The sequence below is a fragment of the Rhamphochromis longiceps genome, linkage group LG15, assembly GCF_057381845.1.
Source record: "Rhamphochromis longiceps isolate RC_006_pf linkage group LG15, R_longiceps_female_GT1.1, whole genome shotgun sequence".
NCBI classification, from domain to species: domain Eukaryota; kingdom Metazoa; phylum Chordata; class Actinopteri; order Cichliformes; family Cichlidae; genus Rhamphochromis; species Rhamphochromis longiceps.
The window spans coordinates 1382057-1404524 of NC_140571.1; the positions used below are offsets into that span (position 1 = coordinate 1382057).

General features: G+C 39.8%; 1 pseudogene across 1 annotated transcript; it reads left to right on the forward strand.

Moving 5' to 3' along the window:
- Positions 1-191: 191 nt before the first annotated feature.
- Positions 192-15354, forward strand: LOC146651765 (uncharacterized; annotated as a pseudogene). Its single transcript, XR_014907638.1, has 4 exons — positions 192-1249; positions 1456-1538; positions 14724-14871; positions 15033-15354. The product of XR_014907638.1 is annotated as an uncharacterized LOC146651765 (transcript).
- The last annotated feature ends 7114 nt before the right edge of the window (positions 15355-22468 follow it).

Here is a 22468-nt window from a genome sequence, read left to right on the forward strand (position 1 = left end):
GCTTTCTCCGGGATAATTTTTGTGACCATCTGATACAAACAATAAACCAGCTGCTTGATGTGTGTGCATGTGATCCACTCATCAACATAGAATAGATGTTGTCATTTTAAGCAGTTTGGACTTTTAGGTAATGCTTGTTGGAATACCACAGTGACAACAGAGCGACACAGAAGTATGCATTAGTTACATAAGTCATCAAAATCCACGTTGAAGAGAAAGTGTAAACTTAAACCTTAAACACTTAAACACTTAAAGTTGGGGGTCGAGTGAGTATTCTCTGTCCTCTCTGCCCCCAAATACTCAAACATTCACTGCTGGTCAAATTCTAAGAATTTAAAAACACACTGCCGTTGTTTGCTTAGAGCATTACCCCTGAGTCGAAAGCTCAGCCCTGGAGATCGATATACTTTCAACACCACCACCCCCACACCGAGCCACGAGAACAACACTCCCCCAAAGCAAGGGGTTTGTTGGTCTTATGTACGGTCAAGCCAGGATAGCGAGAGAAGCAGCAACGATGCCTGCTGTGTGTAGTTTTATATAAATAACAGTGCTAGTGTTGCTAACGTGTCCCTCGGCGTATAGATCAGCTGTACCGAGGCCTGAAACTCTTGAGCGAAGGGAGAGAGAGGCCGATCAGCTGCAGCAGCTCGGTACATCAGCCCTAAACACGGCCTCGACCTTTGAACCGTATCGTGACCCTGCCAGCAGAACTGCTACTGAGCCTGACGTCCAGCAGCAGCATCAGCACAGCATCTTGTTCTCACCCTCGGGCCTGGGTCAGCTCTGGCTCAGCTTGCCCAGCTTCTGGGTCTGATAGCCAGAGCCGGCCCCGGAGGCCCCAGGGATGGTGGCAGACTAGACAGAATACAGCCTGCAGGCCACCATATCTGCTCTCACAGATTTGCAATACAGCCTCATCTCCAGGAGGGAGGGAGTGGAGGTGGGCTTCAGAAGGCGACTGGGGCTGGAGCCAGGACAGATGCTGGGATTGGTGGTGCCACAGCAGGAGTGGCAAATTGGAGCTCAGGCAGATGATGGCGCAAAAAAAAGAACTGGGGGTCAGTTAAGATTGCGGAGCAGCCTACATGTTGATGGACGAGCTACACTACACCATAAAAATTTATTTTCCAGGTCTCATGAATCTGAGTCCTCTGTCTGCACCGTCAGCTCTGAGACTTGGAGGAAAGACCAGCAGCCCTCTGACAAACTTATACTTAACAATCATGTGTATTTCAACGGTAGCTTATAAGTATTTACGCTTCAAAGATTATATTTGCTTGTTTTTATCCATGAATATGTGGTTAGAGTATAAACCAAGTGTTTCTTTATAGGAATGAAGCTTTGTTATTATGTGTTGATCATGTCAATAACAAACACATCAGGTATTCAACCATTTGAAAAGCCCCACACAGACCTTCAGGCTGAATGCTGCAACCACCTCACTGCTCCTGGTTTCCCAAAGCAGACCTGCGGCCCTTGGAGGACCGCCTCTCTGACAGCTGTAAGAGCTTCTGGATCAAGAACGTGAAGCCTGGGCCAGCTGGGAATGCAGCTGGTTAAACAAGAATAAAATTCAAACCACAGCACGTCAATCTACCAGCGATACATCGGGCTGTGATTGAGTCATTTTGCATCCCCGTTGGAACATCTCCCAACAGTGCTGAAATATTTTACTTAAAGGGGATGCAGCATGGTGTATTTAAGTGATGACGTGAATACAGAATCTAAAATATGCAAGTAGTATTTTAGGCACAGATTTATGATATCCTACTGCAGCACATCAAGATGTTTGACTGCATCTGTGTCATTTTGCATCCTTTCTTCATACAGAGATTCAAAGTATTCAAAGTTAACACAGCGTAGGAGGACTGTTTGTTACCCAAAGATACTTTTACTTCATGGCTCCATCTTTCTGAATATGAAAACATGCTTATTTTGTTTTATGCAAGTTTATGTTTCCAGTTTAGTTTTGTGTATAAAACATAAACATAAATCCATCTATTGGATATTGGGGATTTTCTTATTTTATTTTATTTTATTCTTATTAATAATTAATAAAAACACCCAGCACGCCCCTGCGGGCGGTTCATCCTTCAAGCTCGGGTCCTCTACCAGAGGCCTGGGAGCTTGAGGGTCCTGCGCAGTATCTTAGCTGTTCCCAGGACTGCGCTCTTCTGGACAGAGATCTCCGATGTTGTTCCCGGGATCTGCTGGAGCCACTCGCCTAGCTTGGGAGTCACCGCACCTAGTGCTCCGATTACCACGGGGACCACCGTTACCTTCACCCTCCACATCCTCTCGAGCTCTTCTCTGAGCCCTTGGTATTTCTCCAGCTTCTCGTGTTCCTTCTTCCTGATATTGCTGTCATTGGGAACCGCTACATCGATCACTACGGCCGTCTTCTTCTGTTTGTCTACCACCACTATGTCCGGTTGGTTAGCCACCACCATTTTGTCCGTCTGTATCTGGAAGTCCCACAGGATCTTAGCTCGGTCATTCTCCACCACCCTATACAGGCCAGAACATCCAGACTGGCCAACAGCCTGTATCCACAGGCTGTGAGGCTCCTGAACTCTCTGCCCCCCTCTCACGGACAATAACCATATCCAACTTCTTAATAGCAATGAACTGGTCTGCATTGGTGCATCATATCTTTATTCTCTTCCCCCTCCTGCCCCCCCCCCCCCCCCCCTCTTTCTTAAATAGATAACTATCATATCTGATATCATATCTCACAGTACAATAATATTGAATGGGTTGCATTGTTGTATTTTGTCATGTTTCTCAGGTCTTTGTCTGAATTTCTACGAACATTATTGCTAAGGATTGTCTTATTGCATTGGAGTCACACTGGGTTAAATATGTACACTTGGGTTTTAAGGGGTATTTATTATTTTCTTCTTTTTTTTGGGTTGTATGGAAGCCCCAAACGCAATTTCATTGTTCTTGACAATGACAATAAATAAATAAATACTAAATACTAAATACTTGGGGGCGTCTCCCATTTTGACCTCGGGACTTCCAGGTTATACTCGGCACAGATGTTCCTGTACACTATGCCGGCCACTTGGTTATGGCGTTCCATGTATGCCTTGTCTGCTAGCATCTTGCACCCTGCTGTTATGTGCTGGATTGTCTCTGGGGCATCTTTACACAGCCTGCACCTGGGGTCTTGTATTGTATCTTTATTTGTTTCAGACATATAAAACAAAAAACAATATATACACACTACATATATTTTCATTTACAGATACGAATATATATGTAGATATACACACACACACGTATGTGTTCAGATAAACAAAAAATATATAATGAAATAAAACAAAATCGTCTGACATGATGTAACAATGTTTGGTCTGAAAAGGAGTAGGAAGAAGTATGAACATACTTATTAATTCCTACCCCTGCTCAACATCTTATTGATCCCACATAATTCACCTAATTCCCATCATCACATACTCCACACGATACACGAGGAGAACCTATATAAACTTGGCTACCGTGATTGATATAATTTGGATATAATTTGATATTTTTATACATACAATGGGTGATCATCTTTATCGGTATCATATTCTTCCAAAATCAGTTTTCGAAGTATTTTCATGAACTTACTAATTCCTGAGCATTGCTGTAGATCTATAGTAAAACTATTCCACAGTTTTACCCCATAAATAGTGACACAAAAGGTTTTAACCTTTGACCGTGCTTTAAGAATCCTTAGATTCAATTTCCCCCTCAATTCATAGTCTCCTTCTCTGTCATAGAACATCCTCTGTATATTTCCTGGTAACATATTGTATCTGGCCTTGTACATAATTTTTGCAGTTTTATATTTTATAAGATCCATAAACTTCAGTATTTTTAATTTCAAAAACATGATGTTAGTATGGTCTCTAAATCCTGCTTTATTAATCATCCTGATTGCTTTTTTTTTAATTTTACATATTGGTTGAAGTGCAGTTTTATATGTGTTTCCCCAAATTTCCACACAGTATTCCAAATATGGCAATATAAGTGAACAATAAAGTACCCGGAGTGATTTGGAAGGCAAAAAATATTTAACTTTACTTAGTACGGAGATGCTTCTTGACAGTTTGGCTTGTATATGCTTTATGTGAGGTTTCCAGCAGATTTTGTTATCTATTATCACACCCAGAAATTTTGTATCCGAAACTTGCTCTATTTCAACATTGTTTACTAATAATTTTGCTCCTGCATCTTTTTTACAATTTCCGAATAACATAAATGTAGTTTTTTCCAAATTTAATGATAACTTATTTCTATCAAACCATGTTTTCAGTTTAATCATTTCTTGTGTGACAATTTCCAAAAGCTGCTGTAAGTTCTCTCCAGCACAAAAAATATTTGTATCATCTGCAAATAGAATAAACTGTAGTATATCTGATGTTCTGCATATATCATTGATATAGAGGATAAACAGCTTTGGTCCCAATACTGACCCCTGCGGAACTCCACAAACAATGTCCATACACTCTGATTGATATTCCCCAATTTTCACAAATTGCTGCCTGTCTCTCAAATAACTCTTTACCCATTCTAACACCACTCCTCTAATGCCGTAGTACTCCAGTTTATCAAGTAATATGTCATGATTAATTGTGTCAAAAGCTTTTTTTAGGTCAATGAATACACTAACTATACATTGTCTTTTATCTATATTGTTGGTGATATTTTCGATCAGTTCCATTAATGCCAATGATGTTGATCTATTTGATCTGAAACCATACTGACTATCCATTATTATTTTGTGTTTATCTATAAATTTGTCAAGTCTATTACTAAAGACTTTTTCCAGTATTTTTGAAAATTGAGAAAGTAGAGAGACAGGCCTATAATTTGTGAATTGGTGTCTGTCACCATTTTTAAACAGTGGTGTTACTTTAGCTGTTTTCATTTGTTTTGGGAATGTACCAGTTTGTAAGGACAAATTGCAAATGTGTGTTAAGGGTTTGGAAATGCCCTCTATCACTCTCTTAACGATTTCCATATCAATGTCGTCAGAGTCTGTAGAGTTTTTTGTTTGTGATTTCCCAACAATATCAATGATTTCCATTTCTTCCACCACCTTTAAGAACATTGAATGAGGATTGCGGTCAATGAGTCTAGTTTCTTTCTCTACAGAATCTGTCATATCAGGAATTGTTTCAGCCAAGTCTGGCCCAACACTTACAAAGAATTTATTGAACTCATTTACCACATCTCTCATATTAGTAATATTTCTATCATTATTTGCGAAATACGAAGGATAGTCTGCCTGCCCCGAGCCCTTTTTGATGATGGTATTTAATGTTTTCCAGATCCCTTTAATATTATTTTTATTCATAATCAGTAATTTTTCATAGTATTCCTTTTTACATGACCTTAAAATACTCGTTAATTTATTTTTATATTTCTTGTATTTATTTTCAGCTTCTGTGCTTCTGTTCATTATAAATTCTCTGTATAAGGTATTTTTCTTCTTACATGCATTTTGCAATCCTTTTGTAATCCATGGGCACTCTGCATATTTTTGTTTTTTACTATATTTCTTTACTGGGCAATGACTATTATATAACAGTTTAAATTTTCCTAAAAAAATCTCATAAGCTTTATCAATATTTTTTTCCTTATACAGCATCTCCCATTCTTGCTTGAGTAAATCACTTTTGAATGCGTTTATTGACTCTTCTGTTCTCACTCGTTTGTATTTTATTGTGTTTTGCTGTTTAACCTTCCTGTAATTGCTGTTATACACTATAAAAACAGGTAGATGATCACTGATGTCATTAATTAGGAGACCACTTATGGTTCTATTTTCTATTTCATTAGTAAATATATTGTCTATTAGGGTTGCCGACTGTGCTGTAATCCTGCTGGGCTTAGTGATCACTGGAAAAAGCCCCAAGCTATACATTGTATTAATAAATTCCTCTGTCGCTCTCTGCTTGTTTGGATTTAGTAGATCTATGTTAAAATCCCCACAAATGAACATGACTTTTTGATTTGTCCTAATGAATGTTTTATCTACCCACTCCTTAAAAATTTCAATATTAGAACCTGGTGTTCTATATATACAACTTACAATGACATTTTTCTCTTTTCCCATACTAATTTCTATTGTTACACACTCTAATATATTATCTACCGCCATCGTCATTTTTTCTACCATCTTGTATTTTAAATTTTTATCCACAAACAAGGCCACACCACCGCCATTCTTATTCTTTCTATTTGTAAGATTTAATTCATATCCATCTATTACAAAGTCCTCTCCTTTCTGTTTATTAATCCATTTTTCAGATACTGCAATCACACTGAATGGATGTGTAAATTTGCTTAAATATTCCCTTATTTAAGACTCGGGACTTCCAGGTTATACTCGGCACAGATGTTCCTGTACACTATGCCGGCCACTTGGTTATGGCGTTCCATGTATGCCTTGCCTGCTAGCATCTTGCACCCTGCTGTTATGTGCTGGATTGTCTCTGGGGCATCTTTACACAGCCTGCACCTGGGGTCTTGCCTGGTGTGATAGACCCCAGCCTCTATGGATCTTGTGCTCAGAGCTTGTTCTTGTGCTGCCATGATTAGTGCCTCTGTGCTGTCTTTCAGTCCAGCTTTGTCCAGCCACTGGTAGGATTTCTGGATATCAGCCACCTCCTCTATCTGCCGGTGGTACATACTGTGCAGGGGCCTGTCCTTCCATGATGGTTCCTCGTCTCCCTCCTCTTTCTTGGGTTTCTGCTGCCTGAGGTATTCACTGAGCACTCGGTCAGTTGGGGCCATCTTCCCAATGTATTCTTGGATGTTCGTTGTCTCATCCTGGACTGTGGTGCTGACACTCACCAGTCCCCGGCCCCCTTCCTTCCGCTTAGCGTACAGCCTCAGGGTGCTGGACTTGGGGTGAAACCCTCCATGCATGGTAAGGAGCTTTCTTGTCTTTATGTCAGTGGCTTCTATCTCCTCCTTTGGCCAGCCTATTACCCCAGCAGGGTACCTGATCACGGGCAGGGCGTACGTGTTGATGGCCCGGATCTTGTTCTTACCATTCAGCTGACTCCTCAGGACTTGCCTGACCCTCTGCAGGTACTTGGTGGTTGCAGCTTTTCTAGCGGCCTCTTCATGGTTCCCATTCGCCTGCTGGATCCCCAGGTACTTGTAACTGTCCTCTATGTCTGCAATGTTGCCTTCTGGTAGTTTAATCCCCTCAGTTCTGACTACCTTCCCTCTCTTTGTTACCATCCGACTACACTTCTCCAGTCCGAAAGACATTCCAATGTCATTGCTGTATAGCCTGGTAGTGTGGATCAGTGAATCGATGTCTCGTTCACTCTTGGCATACAGCTTGATGTCATCCATGTACAGGAGGTGGCTGACAACTGCTCCGTTCCGTAGTCGGTATCCGTAGCCAGTCTTGTTAATGATCTCACTGAGGGGGTTCAGGCCTATGCAGAACAGCAGTGGGGACAGAGCATCTCCTTGGTAGATCCCGCACTTGATGGTGACTTGTGCTATGGGCTTGGAGTTGGCCTCTAGTGTTGTGCGCCACATCCCCATTGAGTTCCTGATGAAGGCTCTTAGGGTCCCATTGATCTTGTACAATTCTAGGCATTCCAGGATCCAGCTGTGGGGCATTGAGTCATAGGCCTTCTTGTAATCAATCCAGGCAGTGCACAGGTTGGTCAGTCTGGTCCTGCAGTCTCGGCTGACTGTTCTGTCTACCAGTAGCTGGTGTTTTGCGCCTCTGGTATTCTTGCCAATTCCTTTCTGTGTTCCGCTCATGTATTGACCCATGTGCCTGTTCATCTTAGCCGATATGATGCCTGACAGGAGCTTCCATGTAGTACTGAGGCAGGTTATTGGTCGGTAGTTGGATGGGACCGGTCCCTTCTTGGGGTCCTTGGGGATCAGGACCGTCCGACCTTCGGTTAGTCATTCCGGGTGTCTCTCATTAACTAGCAGCTGGTTCATTTGTGCTGCCAGACGCTCGTGGAGTGCAGTCAGCTTCTTTAGCCAGTAGGTGTGAACCATGTCGGGCCCTGGTGCTGTCCAACTCTTCATACTGGAGACCCTTTCTTGGATATCTGCCACTGTGATGGTTACTGACCCTGTTCAGGGAGGTCGCTGTGGTCTGCCCTCAGATCCTCTAGCCACTGAGCATTGACGTTATGGGTTGCATCCTTCTCCCATATGCTCTTCCAGTATTGCTCCGTCTCCAGCCTTGGTGGTGCTGTTCTCTTATTGTTCCCTTGCCACTGAGAGTACACCTTTGCTGGTTCTGTGGAGAACAGCTGGTTTATTCTCCTGCCTTCTATCTCTCTGGTGTACCTCTTCAAGCGGCTGGCCAAGGCTGTGAGTCTTTGCTTGGCAGTTTCCAAGGCCTCAGGTATGGACAGCTTGCTGTATTTCTTATGCACCTTCTTTGCCGCACCTTTCTGCAACTCTGTTAGTTATATATATATATATTAGGGGTGCAACGATACACAAAATTCACGGTTCGGTTCGATACTTTGGTGTCACGGTTCGATATTTTTTCGATACAAAAAAATGTTCATGCCTTTTTAATTTGTCATTTATTAAAATTATAAATATATATTTTAACTCAAAAGTACAGTTTTTAAATTTAACCCTAACCCTTGTGCGTGTTTTTTATTTTGACAGCGTATGCACACCTGCGGACCACTTATGTGCAGCCCTGGTTATTTAGCTCGTCATATTGCAGCCACAGAAATTCTTTTGTCCATGAAACCATAAAGCTGCACTTTCTTTTTGCCTTATAGTCTGATTTGTCATAACTTCTCCGTTTTGTGGTAAGCTTTTCTTTGGCTGTCACTTCTTCACCCTGACCTGTCTTATTTGGCTCAGCAGAACTAAAATATATATCTGTCTGTGAAGGTTCTCAGTCATCCAGGTCATCGTAGTCAAATATATATCCTGCTGCTTTTACACACGCACTCACATAAGCTCAGCGATTCTCTGCGCGATCAACCTCTCACATGTTTAAGCTGCGGGAGATTTCACTTGTCATGTTTGCATAGTAAGCTAACGATTAATAAGACGATGTCAGAGGAATTGGTGCACAAATTATCATCACTCACAGATCAGTGCTGTCGCTCTCTATACACAGTTCGAGCGATTGCAAAGTGAAAGCAAAAAAACAAGCGCAAATTCAAACGCGATTTCAATATGTCACATATTGACAGTGGCTCACCGATGCCAATGACATAATTACCCAGCTACATTTCCGAAAGAATGCAAAAGCATTGACATATATTTTTCCTTCCTACAATAGCCCGACGGGCAGGGAAGAGATAGATTTTGGTAGCCCGACTGAAAAAAATCGCTAGCCCCAGGAGGTCGGGCTAGCGATATTGCAAGCCCTGTATCTGATTGAGGAATCACTCATCTTTGGAAAAGAGTTTATTACAGAGAAATGTCTCTTTCCAAAATAAAAGCTATACTATACGCTTCTTCTGGGCTATATTCTCAGCAGCATATTAAACATATAAGGAGAATCATGTGCTAACAGCTGTCTAAATTAGATGGCACGATACCACTTTTTTATGTCCGATACCGATACCGATATCATAAATTTGGATATCTGCCGATACCGATATGAATCCGATATAGTGTTTTTTAATCAACAAAACTGTTTTTTAAATATCTTGCTGCATTTTGTATAAGTTCATACTCAAGTTTAAAACAACAACTACACTAAAGCTATTCTGTTATACCTGTATGCAAAAAAAAATATTTCATAGTTCAGCAATACTGATCAATCTAATAAACTTGAACCTACACCATCCTCCCTATTCTGGTATTTTAAAGAGTACTTAGCATAAATATTAAGCAACCTAACTAATAGGGTTCCAACTCCCAGCAACAACAAAAATAAATAAATAAAAAATAGGGAACCACCCCTCACGCTCCACCTCATGATGCTTAATCGACGTAATCAACCTTAATTTGATGCAGTGTGAAAAAAAAAATGCACAGAAATCAATTATTTCTCAAGAAATATTAAATAGATTCAACATCTTTCTTCAACAAAATTGCAGACTGCACAGATGGTACCTTCCCAAAGGAAAAAGTACTATAGCTTACTAGGGTATATATATTAGACTTAATAGTCACTATATACAGTAAATGACTTCTATTCATTTTACATCAAATTAAAACTTTGGGTGTCAGATAATTATTTATTAAAAGCTCGACATTTTAAATGAGAATAAGAAAGAAAAGTATGTCTTTGTGCCCCCTTTTCCCTGTTCATGCCCTATCGGCCCCCCTGGCTAAACTTTGCTAGATCCGCCCCTGCACAGTTACGTCAGCTACGTAGAAAAAGATCCTCGAGTAGAAAGTAATATTAAATAAATTCTAACAGCAGCTGATCAAGCTTAAACGTGCTGCTGTTGTTCAGCCGCTGGTTTCCTCTTTCTGGTGCAAAGTGGGCCAAAAGCAAACAAGAGAGACGGACTCACGACAGAAAAGCCGATCAGCTGATCATTGATCAGTTTCATGATTGAAGTAGCAGCCGGAGAGCGAGAGGCAGTCGCTCCATATATCGCTTGTTAAACTTAACGTGGGAATGCTTTACAAACATTCAGAGATGGACTTACACACTTGCTTTACTTCTCTCGGGATAACTTTGTCGGAGATGAAATGCCGGGTTGCTAGCGAAGCTCCAAATGCTATCCAGACCACCGACAGGTCCCGCATGCCACAGCTGCTCTATCACGTGATGCATACTGCTCCGACGTGCTAACGTTCTGAGGTGAGTTACGGCGTGTTGCAAGTTTTGTGAGGTGCTTTCGTGATATTTAATGGATCGGATTACATTTTTTATTTTTTTCCGATATCCGATCCAGTAATTTAGGTCAGTATCGGACCGATACTGATACGTAATATCGGATCGGTCCATCTCTAGTCTAAATGACTCGGCTAAAGTTAGTAGCATGCTTGTTGTTTTTGTCTTTGCACTAGGATGATGTCGGCGTAAATGTGCAGTCATATTCGTTGTGTTCCCACTAGTGCTTTCAGGTTAATCTCGTTGAAATGACCTTAACGCCACAACACGGCAAATCTCCGTTAACGAGCTACCGCCGATCGCTCCGTGCATGGGGCTAGACGGCCAACACGTTAACGAGCTAACTGCGCCAACACACTAGTTCCCACCCATGTAATTGAGCATTGCATGGCACATCCGACATACTGTTTTACTTTAGTCCATGACTCGCTTACCTTCAGGGTCATACGTCAGAGGTGGGACCAAGTCATTGTTTTGCAAGTCTCAAGTAAGTCTCAAGTCTTTATCCTCAAGTCTCAAGTCAAGTCTCAAGTAATGTCAGGCAAGTCAGAGTCGAGTCTCAAGTCACTGGTGTAAAAGTCCGAGTCAAGTCACAAGTCTGAAACTTTGAATTTCAAGTCCTTTCGAGTCATTCAAAAAAACGAAAAAAAATAATGTTGCAGTTATGCTAAATGTAAATATTAGACCATGTAATTTTTAAATCTGTGTTTTTCTCAACACATGACAAAATAGTGAACTTAGAAAATATACACAAATTGTGAAATTGCACCTCTTTAAAATGCAGCTCAATTAAACCTAGCTCCAAGAATAATTTTCACCGACAGTTCTGAGATAAGCTGCATGTTATTCTTGGATGCGGTTGTAGGACCGGCTTTAAAATCGCATGACAAAAATATCATACACATTAAAAAAAACTGTATCACCAACGTAGCCTGGACAACATTTGCTAGTTAGATGAAGTCAGCTATCTCATCTTAGCATATTTATATGCATATTTATAATCATACGGTTCTTGGAGTGAGTGCATACACTCATGAAGTTTAGTAACTTCAGGTCACTGCAACAAGTCCAGGTACAGTTTACCGACGGATGGGTGCAGGACCTTGAAATGCACCGTGTAGAACGAAAGACCATCGTACGTATCATAAGTTTACCAGTCTCACAAATCGTCGTCATAAATACACATTCGTTAACCGTTTATTAATAGGACCTTTGAGCTCAACGATAATTAATTAGTAGTGGAAATAATTTCTGGTAGCATCACAGAAATGTAGCAGTGACAATAATACTGTATGCTGTAATCGTACTGGGCAATTAGTGATACAAAAACCTGTTTTATCCTGTGAATAAAAGTATGTTTTTGTCAATGTACCATAATAACAGAAGCGAAACGCAATATTGTGTCAGGACAATTCACTATTTATGCACAATAAATAAAGGAGCATAGCGCGACCATTTCTGTTCAGCGCCAGACTTGCTTGTAACCTATATCACCAATTATTTTATGAAAAATGACGTATTAACTACTAAAAAACACTGACCTTCGTGTAAATGCTTGGAGCAGACTAACCTGTGAGCTGGAGTGTTCTGGGACGTTATATTTGGTCTTTGAATGGCTGCAATCCAGGCCATCCGTCGCCTCTTTGTTACTTCGGAAACATGGCTCGAACAATTTCTCTTCAACGACGTAATCCGATAACAACCGATCTCTTTACCCGTCGGCTTCCCGTGGCTGTCATGCGACCGGCTATTGCAGTTAATAATACAACAGCTTCTTGACATTTTTGTGTTTCTTTTTATCGCTGTATAACTGATTTTAATTGAAAGCCTGCGTGCGCTAGTACCTCTTGCCACGAGTTCCCAGAATCCTTTGCGGTTTTACCCGTGAATGACGTCACATTTTCAATCTCTATATAATATGCATGTTAAGTTTTATATTTGGGGTGAAATATCAAGTCTTTTCAAGTAAACCGGTTCAAGTCCAATTCAAGTCCCAAGTCATTGGTGTAAAAGTCCAAGTCAAGTCACAAGTCTTAGAACATTTTTTCAAGTCAAGTCTAAAGTCATAAAATTAATGACTCGAGTCTGACTCGAGTCCAAGTCATGTGACTCGAGTCCACACCTCTGTCATACGTCACATGAAAACCAAAATAATTCCAAACGCCAGATCTGAATGAGGGTGGGGGAGGTCCATGTTGTAAGGAGAACTTAACTTCTGTCTCGCTAGCTTGCCCTGCGCTCTTCCTTCTGACTATGCTGTCTGTGTGGAGCGCTCAGTGGATCTGCGCTCGACAGTGCAGCCTAGGCGGAGTAGTCGAACGCAGATTCACTGAGCGCTCAACACAGACAGCATCGTCAGAAGGAAAGTTGATAAAATAAATTACAAATTTTGTATTGTTCGATACATATACATACCGAACCGAAAGCACTGTATGAACGGTTCAATATCGATACGAATATCGTTGCACCCCTAATATATATATATATATATATATATATATATATATATATATATATATATATATAAATATTTTATATATATTCTTTTTTTCTGTACCGGTACTAGTTTTTTTTTTTTTTTTTTACAAAATTTATAATCAGTAATGTCATAAATGAAAAACTATTTACAACAGTTCCAACCAGCAAAATACCGGAGCAAAGAGCCAAAGAATGATTCAGGAATATTGATGCAATAATGTAAGCACTTTTATGTGTCATAATTTAGGTATTTTTTTTAAATTAAAATAAAAGTAATTAGATTATTAGAGTATTTTCATACTCTGATATTAATATACTTTCAATTAAAGGATCAGAGTACTTCCTCCAACACAGTTTGCAAAATAAAGGCTTTAAATCTAAAAATGTAAAAATGTGGACTCGTTCATCCAAACACAGGAAACAGTACCTGTACACAGAATCCTACCTGATAACCCAAGTTTGAATGCTGTGTAAAATATAAATCAAGCAGAATGGAAAGATTTATGAATCTTATTAACTTATATTTTATACACAATAGAATTTAGAAAACATAAAATGTTAAGATGGAGAAAATGTAAAATTTTGAGAAAGAATAATATCTCATTGTTAACCTGATGGCAATAACTCATCTCATAAAAGTTGAGATCGGGACATTTTCACTGCTGTGCAACTGAGCAGCTGTTGTTATTTTCAGGTGGTGAGTGTCTGGATTAAAGTGTGGTGTCCATGTTTGCTGGAAAAGAATTTCAGATTTTGATTCGCCCGACCACAGAACAGTTTTCCATTTTGTCTCAGTCTGTTTTAAACAAGCTTTGGCACAGATAAGACATCATTGCTTCTTCATAATGTTCACACGTGGCTTCTTTGCATGACAGAGCCTTAACCTGCCACCGTGGACGCAGTGGGAAACTGTGTTCACACATGTGTTTCTTTTTTTTGCAGATTGGTGAACCTCTGCCTCAAAGATGCTCTTTTAACAACCAGTCGTCTTATTTTCCAGCCTTTTGTTAATCTCTCCCAACTTTTATCAGATTTGTTGGTGCCATCAAATTAAAAACAATCACTTTTCTTAAAGTGGTACACAAACTGGGATTGTGTGTTGTGTCGTTGTGGATAATCCTTAGAGCACCTCTGAAACAGTGAGGTGAAAACACTGTGAACACCACAACCACGTTACATGCATATTTATGCAGAGGTGAGTCCAGGTGTGACCCCGTTGTGATATATGTTCACTGATAAGAGTTTTCACTCCTGAATCCACAGTCTGTGGAGCTGTGTCAGTCCAACTGCTTCCTGTTGTCAGGTATCACGATGAACGACGTGGAGTAGTTTACTAGTCGGATATAATTACTGTCAGTGAGTGAAATGTCAGGTTGTAACAAGGCTTCTCAGAGCAAACGCATTAACAGACTGACTGTTGTTTCCACAGGTGGGCAGAAATCCGTTTCCCTAAGTTTCAACTCAGGAAATCCTTCAGTTTACAAAGTCTCCTGAGGAGCGCTGGGGTATCATCCACTTTCTCCCACTCAGCCAACTTCTCTGGATTATTGGAGGGAAAGATGCCGTCACTCCTCGAGGTTAAGAAAGAACCAAATAAATGAATACCATGAAGCTGCCAAACACACTGAAACACAACAAAGGATTTTTACTTTTCCCTTGTCTCCTTTACCTCATTTAGAGATCCACTTCTCTTCACTCTGTCCTCTAACTGCTCCTTTTTCCATGTCCTTACATTTAGACACCCCATGAGGTCACGCTGAAGGTGGACGAAACTAAAGCAAAGGAAGGGGGGAGACCTGACACCATGCTCGACTTCTCTGTCCCCCCATGAGTAACCTTTGGCAGCTCGTTCATGCTCATGATCTGTGACGTGGGGCTCATCCTGCTTGTTGGAAGACTCGTGGATCCCACCGATGTCATGAGTGAACATCACACTCTTCTCTTTTTCTTGTGTTCACTGTTTTCACACAGTGACAGTCGTATCATTTCCTGGCAGGAAAACAGGCGTTTACAGCAGTTTCACTGAAGTTGCAGAGGGAGTTTGGTTTTTCAAACATTACAGGGTGATTTATGGTTTATTTCTCCATTTTCATGAAATGATGAAAAGAGATTTAAATGGCAGCAATTTATCCCCGTGACTGAATCTCTGCTATTCTTGCAAAAGTAAAACATAAAAATGCTTTTCTCTCATTACAAAAGCATTTTCTCTTTTTGTCACTTCTTCACTCTGAAAGCTATTTCCTCCTGTAACATCTCTTCATCATCTTTGGCAATTACTGGAAATTGTTTTGCAAGAGCGTATAGCATCATTCTCCAACACCAGAAGAGAAATGCTCACGATGTTGTGTCACATTAGCACGCTAAGGTTTAGCAGCTCTGTGACAGCGGCTCGTACTTTTCACCTCACTCGGTCTTGTGTGATATTGTGATGATCTTAAGCTGACTGAGAAGATGATGAATGGATAATAGTTTGATTAACAGGACAACAGATTTATCACACGCAACACAGATGTCAGCCTATTAATCAGGAGCACTAACTGATGGAAACCCCAGACCAAAGTGTTCCAGAGGTGTAATCTGGATAAAAATATCCGGGTTTTCCTTCCATGGATCCTTTAATCCAGCTCACCTTTGTCCTGGTCCAGGAAGGAAGAGTTTCACCTAAAGCGGCTGCATTGATATGTTTGTTCTATTTCTGCTTTTTGCATGTGCTACTCGGCTCTGTCGTTGCTTTGCACAAATATGTGCACATATTTAACGGCACCATCTGCCGTTTTTTGAGCGATGGCGGGCCGTCTGAACCAAAAACACCAGGGCAGTCACGATGACAATGAAACGGTGATTCAAGTGATAACAAATGAACAGTGATATAAAAGGCTGCTTAATTTTAATGTTAATGGGGGCAGTGCCGTCATAGCAACTCTACTACTATTACCATCTCTGTATGTAGAATGACACTCTGGGCCAGACTGTTTATATATTTGACAACTAATAAAAAAACCATAAATACAGGAAAACTCTCCGAACCTTGTTAGTGTTGCCACTGAGCAGGATTTTTATCAGTTCTCTTCAACATTTGTTTGTTTGAGGATCTCAGATGCTTAAATTTCGATGGTGAACCCAGACCGTCAGACCAAAGCAAAGATGAGAAAATATGATAAAAAACATAAATAACGTGCAGCTGGAGTGGAGGTAATATGGCATGTAGTGCCGACAATTCAGCGTTAGCCCTGCGACAGACCCGTGACCCGTCCGGGGTCATTCCCCGCCTCTCGGCTGTAACATGTTCGAGCCCCCGGTGACCCTACTTTTACACGTTAATTAAATTTGAGCTGTTAATCATCATCATCATCATCAACTTTATTTATAAAGCACTTTAAAACAACCACAGCTGACACAAAGTGCTGTACATTGGAACTGTAAAATAAAATTACATGAGATATAAATAAAACACAAATAAATGAAGAGTGAAATCATTAATTAAATAACTACTTCAATTAAAAGAGAAACTGAGTCTCACTGAGGTTAAAAGCCAAGGAATAAAAGTGGGTTTTAAGACGTGATTTAAAAGTGGACAGTGAAGGGGCCTCTCTAACATGCATGGGCAAATTATTCCATAATTTAAGAGCCACGATAGACAAGGCCCCGCCCCCTCTGAGCTTCCTCCTGGATCTCGGTACCTCCAGGAGCAGCTGGTCAGCTGACCTGAGAGACCGACAGGGTGTGTGGGGATGAAGAAGCTCAGAGAGGTAAGGCGGGGCAAGACTGAAGGCAGTTAAAAACATACATAAGAGCACATTAATGATTCCTAATGTAAATAAGAGTGGAAATGAATGTTGCAGAAAAACAGTTATTGTTTGATTCAGTGCACAGAGCAATAATAATACATACTGATTAATTCTAATTCTAGTTAGCTCTGACACTTTTCCTTTCTTTGAACATTCAAGCATTAAGTCCCACAGCAGGACACGGTCTCGCTCGTCAGCAGGTCAAAGTGAAAAGACTCTTAGTGACTGAACAGGTTTTTGTGGTGTGTGTTAACATAGCCAGGCTTTCTTTGAGCCCAGCACATTATTATGTGTTTTGGCAGCGGCATTTCCGTCAATGTAAAATAAAATTAGCATCTGATTAGGACCAAGTATAAAAACATTTTCACATTTTCTGCATCACTAAATGATGCAGTGTAAATTATAGCACCAATGCGACACGCTGTTTGTGCTGCTGGTCTTCATTTGTGCTTCAGCCAGAGAGTTACTCAGAAAACTCTGACTTTAAGCTTCACATAGCTCGATAAGCTACAGTATTAATAATCATCATCATCATCATCATAATCATAATATGTTTTCATTCATTTTCATTTATTTATTCATTTTCAGGCACAACAAATACCTATATTGAACATAAAATACACAAAACAAAAAACAAAACTTGCCTGAAAAAGGAGTGGGACGAAGAAAACTTATTAAATCCCACCCCTATACTCACTCATCAACAAAAAAAAACAATAAACTTCCCGCAGCTACGCCCATCATTGCATACAGACCCATCAACAGCCCCGGGCAGATACAAGCATCTAAGCGGCAGCTCGCAACCAACAATTAGAGCCTTCATAACTGAATACAGAATATATAAATTATAAATTGCATTACCACAGGTAACAGGCAGTAATAACTACAAGTAACAAACACACATACATATACATACATATATATCTACACACACAAGTACATATATGTACATACATACGCACACTTTATTTATTTATTTTTTATTTTGGAATCCATACCAGCAATGGTAAGAGGACAGACATTACAGAGCACACTAAAACCCATCATTGAGTATACTGTGACCAGACCAACTGTTTGTAGAGAAATTTAAATCTATGAATATTTTTGCATTGTTTCAATTGTAAACTCAGACTGTTCCAGATTTTCACACCACATACAGACACACAAAAACCTTTACGGGTTGTTCGAGTTCTGGGTAATTTGAATTCTCCAAAGCTTCTCACATTATAAACCTTTTCTCGAATTTCAAATCTAGTTTGTAAATTTGCCGGTAAAAGTTTAGTAAAAGCTTTATACAAAATTATGGATGTATTGTAATTAACCAGATCCTGGAATTTAAGTAACTTTGCCTGAAGAAAGAGTTTGTGAGTATGATCTAGATAACCAGCCTTGTGAATAATACGCAGTGCTCGTTTCTGTACTGTGACTAATGGATTAGTTGTATTTTTATATGTATTTCCCCACACTTCCACACAATATGTAAGATATGGAAGAACCAGGGTACAGTACAGAGTACGAAGTGCATCTTTATCAAGGAATTGTTTCACTTTGTTCAAAACTGCGAGGCTTCTAGAAATTTTGGTTTTTATGTGTCTGACGTGGGGTTTCCATGAAATTTTGTTATCAATTATAACTCCCAAAAATTTGTTTTCACTCACATTATCAATTGGTACACCTTCAATGATAATTGGTAATTCTATATTATATTTTAAATTACCAAAAAACATTGCTTTAGTTTTATTTATATTTAATGATAATTTATTTATGTCCATCCATTTTTTTATTAATTTTAGCTCCCTGTTTACAGTCATTACAAGATCAGTATAATCATCGCTACTGAAAAATATGTTGGTGTCATCTGCGAACAGTATGAGTTTAAGTACTTGAGAAACATCAAAAATATCATTTATGTATACATTGAAAAGTTTTGGTCCCAACACTGACCCTTGGGGAACACCACATGTAATACCAAGTTTCTCTGAATGGTAATGCCCTATGCTAACATATTGTTCCCGACCCGTTAGGTAACTTTTTAACCAGTTACCAGCTTTCCCTCGAATACCATATCTTTCCAATTTATCCAGTAAAATTGAGTGATTGATTGTGTCAAAGGCCTTTTTGAGGTCAACAAAAATACCAACTGCATATTTATTTTTATCCAGTGTATCAGTAATTTTTTCTACTGCCTCAATTATCGCCATTGAAGTGGTTCTTTGCGTTCTGAAACCATACTGACCAACATTTATTATTTGATGTTTTTCAAGGAATTTTTCTAATCTTGAATTAAAAAGTTTTTCTAGAATTTTTGAGAATTGAGGCAGTAGAGAAATAGGCCTATAATTGGTAAAACTGTGTTTGTCATTACTTTTATATAGTGGTATTACTTTCGCAATTTTCATTTTTTTTGGAAAACAACCGGACTGAAATGATAAATTACAGATATATGTTAAGGGACTAGCAATATTCAGAATAACCTGTTTAACTACAGACATATTTATGTCATGATAATCCATTGAAGACTTACTTTTACATTTTAATGTGATATTTATTACTTCTTGCTCATTTGTAGCTGAGAGGAACAGTGAAAAGGGATTTGATTTTATATTACTGATATTTTCATTTTTATGACACGGGATGTCCGCTGCTAGTTCAGGGCCAACATTTATGAAGAATTTATTGAACCCATCGACAATATTACTCATGTTGTGATTTTCACCATTTGCATCAGTAAAATATTCAGGATATGATGTTCCAGAAGATCCTTGTTTAATTAAGTTGTTTAACACATCCCAAGTTCCTTTTATATTGTTTTTATTTTCATATAATCTTCTTCTATAATAAAGTTGTTTGCTCGTTCTTATAATATCAGTCAATTTATTTCTATATGCTTTATATCTTTGTTCCACTTCTTTTGTTTTTACTTTGATAAACTGTTTATACAGATTGTTTTTCTTTTTGCAAGCATTAATAATTCCTTTTGTGAGCCAAGGACTTTTTATCTTTTTTTTCTTTGTCATGTGTTCGTTTACAGGACAATGTTTATTGTACCACATAGTAAAAATATCTAGAAAATTATCATAAGCCTTGTCCACATCTGACTCTTCATACACCGAACTCCAATCTTGTTGTGCTAAATCGAAATTGAAGGCATGAATTGCTTCTTCATTTATTGTTCGCTTTGCTATCATGATCTTGGTATCTATTTTTTTTAAATCACAGTCACACAAAGTAAAAACTGGTAAGTGGTCAGTTATATCACAGACAAGCAGACCACTATTAATTTGGAAATCCATGACATTAGTAAAAATGTTGTCAATAATAGTGGCGCTATGTGATGTTATTCTGCTTGGCTTTGTTATTGTTGGATATAGTGATAAGCTGTACATTGTGTCAGTAAAGTCATCAATGGCTTTTAACCTTGTTGGATTTAGCAAATCAATGTTAAAATCACCACAGATAAATAGTAATTTTTGGTTCACCGAAGCAATGTTTTTTCTATCCATTCATTAAAAGTGTCAATACTTGAACTGGGTGTCCGATATATACAACTTATTATAACATTTCTTTTTTTTTCATTCATAATCTCAATAGTCAAACATTCCAAAATTCCATCAATAGCCATAGACATAGTTGTTACAACATTATATTTTATAGAGTTATGAACATATATAGCAACCCCGCCGCCCGCCTTATTTAATCTATTCATGTATTTTAAATCATATCCATTCAAACAAAAATCTATTCCTTTATCGACATTGAACCAAGTTTCAGTGATGGCTATAACACTAAAGGGGCGAGAAAATTGTTGCAAATAGTCCTTAATGAAATCAAAATTAGAGTACATACTTCTGCTGTTAAAGTGAATTAATGAGAGCTTCCCGTCTAGGTTAATTTCTTTTTCATATTGTTCCTGAGTGAAATAATTACAATTTTTAACAAAAGAAGAGAGAAAGTTACTTTCAGAATCTATTTCTGGATCTATTATATTATGCTCCTTATATTCACAATCTAGATCAATTACTTTCTGTTGAAGAACTAATTTCAATGTGTCCATGTCATTTCCTGGTGTAATTGATACATTGGTGTCAGTTATACTTGTCCAGATCCTCCATGTTCCTCACTATCAGTACTTTTGCCTCTTCTGGTGTCCCGTTTAGCTTAATGAAAATCTTACAGTTTGTTACCCATGTATGTTGTATTTTACCGTTCTTCTTCAGTTGCCTTGCCTTCCTCGCGATGTCTGCGTTTTTTCGTGTCAGATGCTCATTAATGAAAACGTCCGTGCCTTTCAGTTTGCGTCCTTGTTTCAGCAGTGCGACCTTGTTCTTCCGATTGACAAATCTCATAATGATGGCCGGCAGTCTGTCACTCCTCCTGGGCAGTGAGTGACATGCTTCTATGTGCTCCAGGTCCATCTCTATCCCCTTGCTTTGGAGGAAGGACGCCACCTGTTGCTCCACCGAGCGGGTCTCCTCGTCGCTGGGCTCCCCGACGTTCCCGGCCACCGCGCGCGCGTACGAGCGCGGCTTGATTTTAATACCGCTGATGACCACGTCGTTCGTACGGGTGTACTGCTCCAGCTCATCCACCCGCCGCTCGAGATCCATGATCCGTCTGTCCTTCTCGGCATTTTAGAGGCGTAGCTGTTTTACCTCCTCCAGAAGCCCCAGAAGCAGCTCCTGCTGCGCCCTGACTGCGGCCACGTCTCCGCACAGCGCTCCGAGGGAGGTTTTAATGTCCTCAACCTCCTCTGGTGTTGGGCCTTTCTTGGGTGGCATACTGAAGCGAGAGCACGAGGCGGCCACCACGAAGGACCCGGAAGCGGAATTTCTGATGATGGCGCCTGGCTAGGCCTGCTGGCTGATGGTGGAGCCTGGCTGTGGCCTGCTGGCTGATGGTGGAGCCTGGCTGTGGCCTGCTGGCTGATGGTGGAGCCTCTTGTATGTAATATAATAATTCAAAACACTCAAGGACACTTCACAGAACAAATAAGACAAGCATAAAAACAGGAAATAAACAGAATAATAATTTTTTTAAGAGCATGCAGTAGTTATACAGAGTCGGCTCTGGTTCTTGAACAGGTGGGTTTTGAGGGTGGACTTAAAACGGGGGAAAGAACTGATGCTTCTGAGGTCAGGGGGTAAGGAACTCCACAGTCGAGGGGCAGAGCGGCTAAAAGCCCCGCCCCCCACAGAAATGAGACGAGAGGAAGGAACAAAAAGAAGAAGAGAAGAGGAGGATCTGAGGCACCGGGATGGGATGGAGATCTGTACCAATCAGAGAGATATGGTGGGGAGAGAGAAGGAATCGCCTTAAATGTGTAGAGGAGTATTTTAAAATTAATGTGGAGTTGAACACCAGTGAAGCTGCTTCAGGATGGGTGATG